Genomic DNA, 12,222 nt, shown 5'->3' with positions numbered 1-12,222 from the left:
TTTATATTATTTATATGGTATATAATATAGTATGTATAAATATTTATTGGTGTATATTAATTTTTTCCCATTGCCCTTTCTTGCCTCTCCCACATGAGTCTCCTTCCTCTTCTCAAATATCATGCTTCTATTTTCTTTTTTTTTTCTGTGAGAATAGGCATTTATTATAGTACCTGGCAGTGGATTTAATTTTAGCTTAGTTTAGTTATTGTTGTTTTTTTGTTTTATATTTTTATTACATCTTTTCCTCAATTACATTTCCAATGCTATCCCAAAAGTCCCCCATACCCTCCCCCTACTTCCCTACCCACCAATTCCCATTTTTTTTGGCCCTGGCGTTCCCCTGTACTGGGGCATATAAAGTTTGCATGTCCAATGGGCCTATCTTTCCAGTGATGGCCAATTAGGCCATCTTTTGATACATATGCAGCTAGAGTCAAGAGCGCTCGGGTACTGGTTAGTTCATAATGTTGTTCCACCCATAGGGTTGCGGATCTCTTCAGCTCCTTGGGTACTTTCTCCAGCTCCTCCATTGGGGGCCCTGTGATCTATTCACTAGCTGACAGTGAGCATCCACTTCTGTGATTGCCAGGCCCCTGCATAGTCTCACAAGCAACAGATATATCTGGGACCTTTCAACAAAATCTTGCTAGTGAATGCAATGGTGTCAGCGTTTGGATGCTGATCATGGGATGGATCTCTGGATATGGCAGTCTCTAGATGGTCCATCCTTTCATCACAGCTCCAAACTTTGTCTCTGTAACTCCTTCCATGGGTATTCTGTTCCCAATTCTAAGGAGGGGCATAGTGTCCACACTTCAGTCTTCATTCTTCTTGAGTTTCATGTGTTTAGCAAACTGTATCTTATATCTTGGGTATCCAAAGATTTGGGCTAATATACACTTATCAGTGAGTACATATTGTGTGAGTTCCTTTGTGATTGTTACCTCACTCAGGATGATGCCCTCCAGGTCCATCCATTTGGCTATGAATTTCATAAACTCATTCTTTTTAATAGCTGAGTAGTACTCCATTGTGTAAATGTACCACATTTTCTGTATCCATTCCTCTGTTGAGGGACATCTGGGTTCTTTCCAGCTTCTGGCTATTATAAATAAGGCTGCTATGAACATAGTGGAGCATGTGTGCTTCTTACCGGTTGGGACATCTTCTGGATATATGCCCAGGAGAGGTATTGCTGGATCCTCCGGTACTACTATGTCCAATTTTCTAAGGAACCGCCAGACTGATTTCCAGAGTGGTTGTACCAGCTTGCAATCCCACCAACAATGGAGGAGTGTTCCTCTTTCTCCACATCCTCGCCAGCATCTGCTGTCACCTGAATTTTTGATCTTAGCCATTCTGACTGGTGTGAGGTGGAATCATGGGGTTGTTTTGATTTGCATTTCCCTGATGATTAAGGATGTTGAACATTTTTTCAGGTGCTTCTCTGCCATTCGGTATTCCTCAGGTGAGAATTCTTTGTTCAGTTCTGAACCCCATTTTTAATGGGGTTATTTGATTTTCTGGAGTCCACCTTCTTGAGTTCTTTATATATATTGGATATTAGTCCCCTATCTGATTTACAATAGGTAAAGATCCTTTCCCAGTCTGTTGGTGGTCTTTTTGTCTTATTGTCAGTGTCTTTTGCCTTGCAGAAAGTTTGCAGTTTCATAAGGTCCCATTTGTCAATTCTCAATCTTACAGCACAAGCCATTGCTGTTCTATTCAGGAATATTTCCCCTGTGCCCATATCTTCAAGGCTTTTCCCCACTTTCTCCTCTATAAGTTTCAGTGTCTCTGGTTTTATGTGAAGTTCCTTGATTCACTTAGATTTGACCTTATTACAAGGAGATAGGAATGGATCAATTCGCATTCTTCTACATGATAACAACCAATTGTGCCAGCACCATTTGTTGGAAATGCTGTCTTTCTTCCACTGGATGGTTTTAGCTCCATTGTCGAAGATCAAGTGACCATAGGTGTATGGGTTCATTTCTGGGTCTTCAATTCTATTCCATTGGCCTACTTGTCTGTCACTATACCAGTACCATGCAGTTTTTATCACAATTGCTCCATAGTAAAGCTTTAGGTCAGGCATGGTGATTCCACCAGAGGTTCTTTTATCCTTGAGAAGAGTTTTTGCTATCCTAGGTTTGTTTTTTTTTTTCCTTCTTATTTTTTTTATTAGGTATTTTCCTCAATTACATTTCCAATGCTATCCAAAATGTCCCCAATACACTCCCCCCCCATCCCCCCCCCACCCACCACCATCCCTTGGCCCTGGCATTCCCCTGTACTGGGGCATATAAAGTTGGCAAGTCCAATGGGCCTCTCTTTCCAGTGATGGCCGACTAGGCCATCTTTTGATACAAATGCAGCTAGAGTCAAGAGCTCTGGGGTACTGGTTAGTTCATAATAATGTTCCACCTATGGGGTTGCAGTTCCCTTTAGCTCCTTGGGTACTTTCTCTAGCTCCTCCATTGGGGGCCCTGTGATCCATCCAATAGCTGATTGTGAACATCCACTTCTGTGTTTGCTAGGCCCCGGCATTGTCTCACAAGAGACAGCTATATCTGGGTCCTTTCAGCAAAATCTTGCTAGTGTATGCAATGGTGTCAGCGTTTGGAAGCTGATTATGGGATGGATCCCTGGATATGGCAGTCTTTAGATGGTCCATCCTTTCTTCACAGCTCCAAACTTTATCTCTGTAACTCTTTCCATGGGAGTTTTGTTCCCAATTCCAAGAAGGGGCACAGTGTCCACACTTTGGTCTTCGTTCTTCTTGAGTTTCATGCGTTTAACAAATTGTATCTTATATCTTGGGTATCCTAAGTTTTTGGGCTAATATCCACTTATCAGTGAGTACATATTGTGTGAGTTCCTTTGTGAATATGTTACCTCACTCAGGATGATGCCCTCAAGATCTATCCATTTGCCTAGGAATTTCATAAATTCATTCCTTTTAATAGCTGAGTAGTACTCCATTGTGTAAATGTACCACATTTTCTGTATCCATTCCTCTGTGGAGGGGCATCTGGGTTCTTTCCAGCTTCTGGCTATTATAAATAAGGCGGCTAAGAACATAGTGGAGCATGTGTCCTTCTTACCGGTTGGAACATCTTCTGGATATATGGCCAGGAGAAGTATTGCTGGATCCTCTGGTTGTACTATGTCCAATTTTCTGAGGAACCGCCAAATTGATTTCCAGAGTGGTTATACCAGCTTGCAATCCCACCAACAATGGAGGAGTGTTCCTCTTTCTCCACATCCTCGCCAGCATCTGCCGTCACCTGAATTTTTGATCTTAGCCATTCTGACTGGTGTGAGGTGGAATCTCAGGGTTGTTTTGATTTGCATTTCCCTGATGATTAAGGATGTTGAACATTTTTTCAGGTGCTTCTCTGCCATTCGGTATTCCTCAGGTGAGAATTCTTTGTTCAGTTCTGAGCCCCATTTTTTAATGGGGTTATTTAACTTTCTGGAGTCCACCTTCTTGAGTTCTTTATATATATTGGATATTCGTCCCTTATCTGATTTAGGATAGGTAAAGATCCTTTCCCAATCTGTTGGTGGTTTTTTTGTCTTATTGATGGTTTCTTTTGCCTTGCAGAAGCTTTGCAACTTTATGAGGTCCCACTTGTCAATTCTCAATCTTACAGTACAAGCCAATGCTGTTCTATTCAAGAATTTTTCCCCTGTGCCCATATCTTCAGGGCTTTTCCCCACTTTCTCCTCTATAAGTTTCAGTGTCTCTGGTTTTATGTTAAGTTCCTTGATCCACTTATACTTGACCTTAGTACAAGGAGATAGGAATGGATCAATTCGCATTCTTCTACATGTTAACAACCAGTTGTGCCAGCACCATTTGTTGAAAATGCTGTCTTTCTTCCACTGGATGTTTTTAGCTCCCTTGTCGAAGATCAAGTGACTGTAGGTGTGTGGGTTCATTTCTGGGTCTTCAATTCCATTCCATTGGTCTATTTGTCTGTCACTATACCAGTAGCATGCAGTTTTTATCACAATTGCTCTGTAGTAAAGCTTTAGGTCCGGCATGGTGATTCCACCAGAGGTTCTTTTATCCTTGAGAAGACTTTTTGCTATCCTAGGTTTTTTGTTGTTCCAGATGAATTTGCAGATTGCACTTTCTAATTCGTTGAAGAATTGAGTTGGAATTTTGATGGGGATTGCATTGAATCTGTAGATTGCTTTTGGCAAGATAGCCATTTTTACAATGTTGATCCTGCCAATCTATGAGCATGGGAGATCTTTCCATCTTCTGAGATCTTCTATAATTTCTTTCTTCAGAGACTTGAAGTTTTTATTATACAGATCTTTCACTTCCTTACTTGGAGTCACGCCAAGATATTTTATATTATTTGTGACTATTGAGAAGGGTGTTGTTTCCCTAATTTCTTTCTCAGCCTGTTTATTCTTTGTGTAGAGAAAGGCCATTGATTTGTTTGAATTAATTTTATATCCAGCTGCTTCACCGAAGCTGTTTATCAGGTTTAGGAGTTCTCTGGTGGAATTTTTAGGGTCACTTATATATACTATCATATCATCTGCAAAAACTGATATTTTGACTTCATCTTTTCCAATTTGTATCCCTTTGATCTCCTTTTGTTGTCGAATTGCTCTGGCTAGGACTTCAAGTACAATGTTGAATAGGTATGGAGAAAGTGGACAGCCTTGTCTAGTCCCTGATTTTAGAGGGATTGCTTCAAGCTTGTCACCATTTACTTTGATGTTGGCTACTGGTTTGCTGTAGTTTGCTTTTATCATGGTTAGGTATGGGCCTTGAATTCCTGATCTTTCCAAGACTTTTATCATGAATGGGTGTTGGATCTTGTCAAATGCTTTTTCTGCATCTAACAAGATGACCATGTGGTTTTTGTCTTTGAGGTTGTTTATATACTGGATTACGTTTATGGATTTCCATATATTGAACCATCCCTGCATCCCTGGGATGAATCCTACTTGGTCAGGATGGATGATTGTTTTGATGTGTTCTTGGATTCGGTTAGCAAGAACTTTATTGAGGATTTTTGCATCAATATTCATAAGGGATATTGGTCTGAAATTTTCTATCTTTGTTGGGTCTTTTTGTGGTTTAGGTATCAGAGTAATTGTGGCTCCATAGAATGAGTTGGGTAGAGTACCTCCTGTTTCTATTTTGTGGAATAGTTTGTGAAGAACTGGGATTAGATCTTCTTTGAAGGTCTGATAGCCCTCTGCACTAAACCCATCTGGTCCTGGGCTTTTTTTGGTTGGGAGACTATTAATGACTGCTTCTATTTCTTTGGGGGATATAGGGCTGTTTAGATCATTAACCTGATCTTGATTCAACTTTGGTACCTGGTATCTGTCTAGGAATTTCTCCATTTCATCCAGTTTCTCCAGTTTTGGTGAGTATAGCCTTTGGTAGAAGGATCTGATGGTGTTTTGGATGTCTTCAGGATCTGTTGTTATGTCTCCTTTTTCATTTCTGATTTTGTTAATTAGAATGCTTTCCCTGTGCCCTCTAGTGAGTCTGGCTAAGAGTTTATCTCTCTTGTTGATTTTCTCAAAGAACCAGCTCCTTGATTGGTTGATTCTTTGAATAGTTCTTCTTGTTTCCACTTGGTTGATTTTGCCCCTGAGTTTGATTATTTCCTGCTGTCTACTCCTCTTGGGTGAATTTGCTTCCTTTTGTTCTAGTGCTTTTAGGTGTGTTGTCAAGCTGCTAATGTGTGCTCTCTCTAGTTTCTTTTTGGAGGCACTCAGAGTTATGAGTTTTCCCCTTAGAAATGCTTTCATTGCGTCCCATACGTTTGGGTATGTTGTGGCTTCATTTTCATTGAACTCTAAAAAGTCCTTGATTTCTTTCTTTATTCCTTCCTTGACCAAGGTATCATTGAGAAGAGTGTTGTTCAGTTTCCACGTGAAGGTTGGCTTTCTATTATTTATTTTGTTATTGAAGATCAGCCTTAGTCCATGGTGATCTGATAGGATGCATGGGACAATTTCAATATTTTTGTATCTGTTGAGGCCTGTTTTGTGACCAATAATGTGGTCAATTTTGGAGAAGGTACCATGAGGTGCTGAGAAGAATGTATATCCTTTTGTTTTAGGATAGAATGTTCAGTAGATATCTGCCAGATCCATTTGATTCATAACTTCTGTTAGTTTCACTGTGTCTCTGTTTAATTTCTGTTTCCATGATCTGTCCATTGGTGAAAGTGGTCTGTTGAAGTCTCCCACTATTATTGTATGAGGTGCAATGTGTGCTTTGAGATTTACTAAAGATTCTTTAATGAATGTGGCTGCCTTTGTAATTGGAGCATAGATATTCAGGATTGATAGTTCCTCTTGGAGGATTTTACCTTTGATGAGTATGAAGTGCCCCTCCTTGTCTTTTTTGATGACTTTGGTTTGGAAGTCAATCTTATCAGATATTAGAATGGCTACTCCAGCTTGTTTCTTCATACCATTTGCTTGGAAAATTGTTTTCCAGCCTTTCATTCTGAGGTAGTATCTATCTTTTTCTCTGAGATGAGTTTCCTGTAAGCAGCAAAATGTTGGTTCTTGTTTGTGTAGCCAGTTTGTTAGTCTATGTCTTTTTATCGGGGAGTTGAGTACATTGATATTAAGAGATATTAAGGAAAAGTAATTGTTGTTTCCTGTTATTTTTGTTGTTAAAGTTGGCATTCTGTTCTTGTGGCTGTCTTCTTTTAGGTTTCTTGAGGGATTACCTTCTTGTTGTTTCTAGGGCGTGGTTCCCATCCTTGTATTGGTTTTTTTCTGTTATTATCCTTTGAAGGGCTGGATTCGTGGAGAGATACTTGTGAATTTGGTTTTGTCGTGGAATACTTTGGTTTCTCCATCTATGTTAATTGAGAGTTTGGCTGGGTATAGTAGCCTGGGCTGGAATTTGTGTTCTTTTAGTGTCTATATAACATCTGTCTAGGATCTTCTGGCTTTCATAGTCCCTGGTGAAAAATCTGGTGTAATTCTGATAGGCTTGCCTTTATATGTTACTTGGCCTTTTTCTCTTACTGCTTTTAGTATTCTATCTTTATTTAGTGCATTTGTTGTTCTGATTATTATGTGTCGGGAGGTATTTCTTTTCTGGTCCAGTCTATTTGGAGTTCTGTAGACTTCTTGTATGTTCATGGGCATCTCTTTCTTTAGATTTGGGAAGTTTTCTTCCATAATTTTGTTGAAGATGTTTGCTGGTCCTTTGAGTTGAAAATCTTCATTCTCATCCACTCCTATTATCCTTAGGTTTGGTCTTCTCATTGTGTCCTGTATTTCTTGGATGTTTTGAGTTAGGATCTTTTTGCATTTTACATTTTCCTTGATTGTTGTGCTGATGTTCTCTATGGAATCTTCTGCATCTGAGATTCTCTCTTCCATCTCTTGTATTCTGTTGCTGATGCTCGTATCTATGGTTCCAGATATCTTTCCTAGAGTTTCTATCTCCAGTGTTGCCTCATTTTGGGTTTTCTTTATTGTGTCTACTTCCCTTTTTAGGTCTAGTATGGTTTTGTTCATTTCCATCATCTGTTTGGATGTGTTTTCCTGTTTTTCTTTAAGGACTTCTACCTGTTTTATTGTGTTATCCTGTTTTTCTTTAAGGACTTGTAACTCTTTAGCCATGTTCTCCTGTAATTCTTTAAGTGACTTATTAAAGTCCTTCTTGAAGTCCTCTACCATCATCATGTGATATGCTTTTAGATCCAGGTCTAGCTTTTCCGGTGTGTTGGGGTGCCCTGGACTGGGCGAAGTGGGAGTGCTGGGTTCTGATGATGGTGAGTGGTCTTGGTTTCTGTTAGTAAGATTATTACGTTTACCTTTCGCCATCTGGTAATCTCTGGGGTTAGTTGTTATCATTGTCACTGTTTAAAGATTGGAGCAGACTCTGTGTTCCACTCACCAGAAGTCTCAAAATCCTGTGGCGGGTGTCGTGGGTAGCTGGCGGGTGTCAGCTGACCCTGCGCTCTAGCTATCCAGGTGCTGGTTGCCCGGATGAGGCTTGTGGCCCTACTGAGGCCGGATTTCTGCCTCCCCAACCAAAGCATTCTCAGTTCCCGCACGATTGGACTGGAGCAGAAGCTGTGTTCCACTCACCAGCAGTCTCTGTGGCGGGTGTCGTGGGTAGCTGGCGGGTGTCAGCCGACCCTGCGCCCTAGCTACCCCGGTGCTGGTCTCGACACTGTCTTGTTTAATTCATCCACTACCTCTGACTCTTGCCATCTTCCTGCCCTTTCTTCCAAGGTGATCCCAGAGATTTTCAGGAAGAGATGTGATAAAGACATACCATCAGGGCTGAGGACTTTGTAGTCTCTTATTCTCTGTACGTTGGCCTGTTGTGGGTTTCTGTGTTCACACAGAAGAATATATCCAAAATATGCTTGCAGCTTGGTAGAACTGATGATTTCTCTTTTCCTCAAGGAGCATGCATAACACCTTCTGGCTCTATGGAGGCTAGGCAGAGGGAAGAAGCTTACCAACATGACTTACTACCTACCTACCTACATACCTAATTGCCTACCTATGTCTGTCTCTCTATCTCCCTATCTATCATCTATCTTCCTACCTGCCTACTTACCTACATACCTATGCCTATTATCTATCTATCTATCTATCTATCTATCTATCTATCTATCTATCTATCCATCTATCTATCTATCATATATCTATCTATCTATCTGGAGTTATTTTATAACCAAGAATAATACTTCTACTAAATACCATGTGCTGGCAAATAGAAACCCTACTACCAGGAATGAGTTACTTCCTTTTGAATTCTTTGTGAGTGGTGTGAATAGTATCCCAAACAACCCCACCCAATTACAGGTTTTTGCTATTGCCCTTGGTTACCCTACAGAGCTTGACAGAAAGAACATGTTTCTAAAAGCCAGGTACATGAGTCACTTTTTTTTTTAATTACTATAGCTAAGTCTTAGAATATTTTAAAAATTCTGTTCACCTGTATTCATAATTGAAATCAGTATTATGAAGTTACTTATAATTATCAAACCTCATTTCTTTACATACATATGTATGCATGCTAGTTGGTATTGTTTTTAAATTATATTAGGAAGATTTTAAGTCAGTTAAAAACAGGTAATAGGACAGGGAAAAAGATTACTAAGCATCAGAAGTTACAGTCTAATGCAATATTTAAGACAGTAACTGGTTAGTGTAAAATAATAAGCATCAAATATAACTAATTATGATGTATAACATCATTTAAATTAGTAGTGAGTGGGGGTAAATCTGAAAAATGATGCATATGGCATTCACAGGAGAGAAAAAGTAGCCTAATAGGACTTGACTGTCAGGTACACCAATTCTGAGTGTCCTTTACCACTATAAATAATGCAATTTAACTATATTAGTCATACAAGTTACCAAGGCAAATAAAAACACCACTGGCAGAAAATGCATACTCTGGGGGAACAAACATAAGAATAGCTGTGATGAGGGAGTAGTAAAATTCTTTACAAATGTTAACCCTATGTGTACTTACCTAAGACCTTTTCCAGGATGAACTCTGGAGATTCCCAGGGTAAGTCACAGAACTTTCCCTAAGAAGGGCCACATTGTTGAGAAAGGTAACTCTTCTTAATTTGTACCTGGTTGTTGTTTTTGCTTTTGTTATTGTTGTTGTTTTTACACTTGTTCCTCTCCAAAGAAGTTCATTATGAATGAAGTTGTTTAAAAAATCATTTTATTTTCCTTTATATATAACAGTGTAAATGTAAGAGTGAATTCAAGGGGCAGAGAGATCTGGAGACACGGGAGCAGACATACAAAGCAGGTGCAAGCTTTGAGAATGAGAATGGAAAGAAAAATGCTAACAAGAAGTCATATAAAGACTCCTAGAATTTTCCAAGCTGACACCTAGTTCTCACACCCAGTGCTTACTACTTGGTTGAGTAAATATCAAGCAGGAGATCCAGGGAACCTTGTCCATGTACTGAGTTAGGATGACTTGGAACTTCACAAGTCAGAGATACTGATGATCCCATAGAACAAGCACAAGTCTATCTTCAGAATGAAGAGTATATTTGTTCTATGCGTCAAGCTGAAGCCAAATGATTTGACTACAGATTTAATGATGAATCTATCAGGTTACCTCAAACACAGGGGCTTTGTAATCCAATTTTCCAAGAAGAATGGATTAAATAGAGTCCGAGTAAGAATGGGGAGAGGGAAGGGTACATATGCAGTGCTTAATATGGAGTTCATGGGAAGGTATCTTTGTTGATATATTTATTCCACGTTTTAAAGGATAAGTAGATTTACTCCAGTGGAATTTGGGAAGCATGTGTGGCTTTCTGATCCTCAGGTACACATATAAAATGTTTGTAAGGAAGAAGTATTAACTTCTTTGTGCTATGAGAATTTCTGATGGATGAACAACCTTGAAATAGAAACAAAAGGCATGCCTTATGCTCTCCAGAAAATAGCTGAGGATAGTTGGTTTTTTTTAATTGGATATTTTTACTTATTTTTCCATTAATTTATTCATTTTACACCTTGGTCACTGCTCCCCCCATACCCTCTCACAAGTTGCTCCTCCCACCACCTTCTCCTCTGAGAGGGTCTCCCCCCCACACACACACCCTCTACATATCTCCAACCCTGGCAAATCAAGTCTTTGCAGGGTTAGGTGCATCCTCTTCCACTGAAGCCAGAAAGGCAGATCAGTTGGAGAATAGATTCCATGGACAGGCAACAATTTTAGAAACAGTGCCTGCTCCAGTTGTTGGGTACCCACATGAAGACTGAGAGGCACATCTGCTGAATATATGCAGGGGTCCAAGGTTCAGCCTGTGTATACTATTTGGTTGGTGGTTCAGTCTCTGCAATCCTCCAAGTGTCCAGGTTAGTTGAATCTGTTGGATTTCCTGTGGAGTTCCTATCCCCTAAGGAGCCTCCAATCATTTCCCTAACTTTCCCATAAGAGTCTCCAACTCAGTCTCTGTCCAGAGCTGGTCCTGTGCCACAACACCCAGAGCTGATCCTGTGACACAGTGCTTCATACCCAAATACCACAGGGAGAGAACTGGTCTCCCAGGAGTGTGGACAAGTCTGTGAACACAGGAAAACCACCACTTCTGTTCAGAGGGACTCTCCTGGAACCCTCAAGACACAGGAACCAAAGAGCAACCTGGGAAAGGATCTTTCTGGTTTCTGTCTGCACCTGGAGATGATCCTGTGCCACAGCTCTCCATCCCCAAATTCTTCCCAGAAAGAACTGGTCTCTCAGAAGTACTGACATGAAGGCTTGCAGGAGGGAACAAGCCATAATCAGAGAGAGCAAGACCAGCTAATACAAGAGATAATCAGATGGCAAGAGGTACAGGCAAGAACATAAGCAACAGAAACCAAGGCTACTTGGCATCATCAGAATCCACTTCTTCCACCACAGCAAGCCCTGGATACCCCAACAAACCAGAAAAGCAAGACTCTGATTTAAAATCACATCTCATGATTATGATAGAGGATATTAAGAAGGACATAAATAACGTCCTTAAAGAAATACTGGAGAACACAGGTAGACAGCTAGAAGCCCTTAAAGAGGAAACACAAAAATCCCTTAAAAACTTATAGGGAAACACAATCAAACAGGTGAAGGAAATGAACAAAACCATCCAGGATCTAAAATTAGAGATAGAAACAATAAAGAAATATCAAAGGGAGAGAACCCTGGAGATAGAAAACCTAGGAAAGAGGTCAGGAGTCATAGATGCAAGCATCACCAACAGAATACTAGAGATAGAGGAGAGTATCTCTGGTGCAGAAGATACCATAGAAAACATTGATGCAACAGTCCACGAAAATGCAAAATACAAACAGCTTTCAACCCAAAACATCCAGGAAATCCAGCACACAATGATAAGACCAATTCTAAGGATAATAGGTATAGAAGAGAGTGAAGATTCCCAACTTAAAGGGCCAGTAAATATCTTCAACAAAATTATAGAAGAAAACTTCCCTAACCTTAAAGAAAGAGATGCCCAACAACATACAAGAAGCCTAGAGAACCCCAAATAAATTGGACCAGAAAAGAAATTCCCATCAAATAATAGTCAAAACACCAAATGCACAAAACAAAGAAATAATATTAAAAGCAGAAGGGAAAATGGTCAAGTAACATATAAAGGCAGACCTATCAGAATTACAGCAGACTTGTTACCAGAGACTATGAAAGCTAGAAGATTCTGG

Source organism: Mus caroli, unplaced genomic scaffold, assembly GCF_978045245.1.
Source record: "Mus caroli unplaced genomic scaffold, Mus_caroli_1 scaffold_11, whole genome shotgun sequence".
Lineage (NCBI taxonomy): Eukaryota > Metazoa > Chordata > Mammalia > Rodentia > Muridae > Mus > Mus caroli.
The sequence above is the reverse complement of the archived record's forward strand: the minus strand, read 5'-3'. Positions refer to the sequence as shown.